This window comes from Elephantulus edwardii, unplaced genomic scaffold (assembly GCF_000299155.1).
Source record: "Elephantulus edwardii isolate Elephantulus edwardi_28Jun2011 unplaced genomic scaffold, EleEdw1.0 scaffold00166, whole genome shotgun sequence".
NCBI classification, from domain to species: Eukaryota; Metazoa; Chordata; class Mammalia; order Macroscelidea; family Macroscelididae; genus Elephantulus; species Elephantulus edwardii.
This window is the reverse complement of record NW_006399916.1, coordinates 1,381,830-1,383,952: the sequence shown is the minus strand read 5'-3', so window position 1 is coordinate 1,383,952 and position 2,123 is coordinate 1,381,830. Positions and strand designations below refer to the sequence as shown.

Here is a 2,123-nt window from a genome sequence, read left to right as displayed (position 1 = left end):
CCCTAGCACCACTGACTTCTTTGTGCTAATCTTCCCCAGGGGCTGCTTCAGAACTGAATGTTGTGCTCCCGTGTCTACCAGGAAGTCAACGGGGGTCCCCCCCACAGATATAGTTACCCTAGGCTCGTGGAGAGGATCCGAGCCCCGTCTTCCCTAGTCTTCATCTAGGGTGAGACTTTTTGATGGCTTATTCTTTTTCTTGGGACACTCTTTAGCCCAGTGTCCCTTGTCTTTGCAGTATGCACACTGGTCTTTGTCCAACTGCAGTTTCTTTCCATATTACTTCGATCCCTTAGTGCCCAGGTTTCCTGTCTGTCTAGACCCTGCTCTATCTCTTTCTTTTTTACTCACTACTGCTGCCAAGTTTGTTGTAAAATTCCTCTCTTGACGGTGGTCTCGCCAGTCCTCATGTTCCTCTCTTTTTTTTTCTCTCTCTGCCTTCTCTTCCTCTGTCTCCCTCTTGTGGTACACTTTCTCAGCTTCTTTTACTACATCCCTCAATGTAAAATCTTATAACCCCTCTATGCGCTGTAATTTTTTCCTGATGTCTGGAGCAGACTGCCCAATGAAAGCCATAACTACTGCTGCTTTATGTCCCTCTGACACGGGGTCAAAGGGAGTGTATCTCCTATAGGCATCCATTAGTCTTTCTAGGAACACAGAGGGTGTTTCGGTAGGTCCTTGAAGGACTTCTCTTACCTTAGTGAAATTAGTGGGGCATCACGCAGCCCCTCTGAGACCCTCTACGAGAGCCCGGTGGTTAGCGGATAGCTGCTCCCTACCTTCAGCAGTGTTATAATCCCAGTTGGGGAGAACGAGAGGAAATCCCGCATCCATTGCAGCAGGCATCTGGACAGGTTGTCCTGCAGCATCTCGGACATTTTTCCTGGCTTCCGTCTGAATTCTCTCTCGCTCCTCGGTAGTGAAGAGGACCTGGAGGAGTTGCTGGCAATCATCCCAGGTAGGTTGGTGAGAGAACATGAGGGACTCGATTAGTCCAATAAGCCCAGTGGGGTTATCTGAAAAGGAAGGTTGGTTAGTTTTCCAATTATAGAGGGCAGCAGAGGAAAATGGCCAGTACTGGAAGGGTTGGAGTTGTCCTGGCTCTGGGGGCCCTCCATAGGCTCGTAAGGGGAGAGCCCCAGTGGAATCTGGGCTCTTTAGACCCCTCCGACTGCGAGTCCCCCGTGCTGGTCCCTGGGGGGCACTCGCGGGGATGGGGGGACAGGGATCAACCTGGCCCTGATATGTGGGAGGATTTTGGCGCATTTCAGGCCACTCAGGTGGATTTTCAATCTCAGGATAAATTTTGGGTGGTGCTAATGGTGCAGCTTCTGGGTCCAGAGAAACTCTGGACTCAGAAGTTCGGGCTTTTAGAGCTAATGCGCGCAGAGGGGTGGTATGGTTCTTCAAAATCCAAGGTTTTGCCCATGGCGGTGGATTCTGCACTAAATCCTGCCACACGATGATGTATGGCGGTTGGTCAGGATGCCCGTTTGGTCCTTCCTGGAAAACAAGATCTTTAACGGCCAAAATGATTGTTAAGTCAAATGTGCCATCTGGTGGCTAACCTACTCCCAGAGCAGGCCACTCAGAGTTACTGAAGGTTTGCCAAGGTCCTTATTTAACGTTAATGGAGAGATTATTAGCCCTAGTTCTTACGTCAGAAAAATGTCCTAAAGTCAGGGAAAGGGGTGTCGTTAGATTCTGTCCCATATTAGTCACCCACAGTACACAGCAGACACTCACAATAAATACAAGACACACAAGGAGCTCTCTTCGAGACAACCAATTGAAAGCTGCTTCAGATGGGAGAGCCCTCCGGGCCCCTCCTCTCTGGCGGGACACTCTAAGTCCCTCAGACGGACCAGAGACCATTAAAGCCTCTGGATCTGTAATCGACCCAAAGGGACGTCTCCCTCTTGGGCTGTGACTCGTGTTTTTTTCTCAAGCACGTCTGCTTTTGCCACAGTCACAAACTGAAAGTAAGCTGAAAATTAAACAGACTTATGGACACACAGGTTTGGAGGCGCCACACAGACAAAGAAACAAAGAAATTCTAGAGGATCCTCTTACCTCCAAGTGGCTGGCTGGCGGGTTGTGGGGGTGGCTGCTCAATCCCG

The 2,123-nt window shown here is 50.0% G+C and overlaps 1 pseudogene; it reads right to left on the bottom strand.

Moving 5' to 3' along the window:
- LOC102856243 overlaps positions 1-1,716 on the bottom strand; it is a 5,129-nt pseudogene extending 3,413 nt beyond the window's left edge.
- Positions 1,717-2,123: the final 407 nt, after the last annotated feature.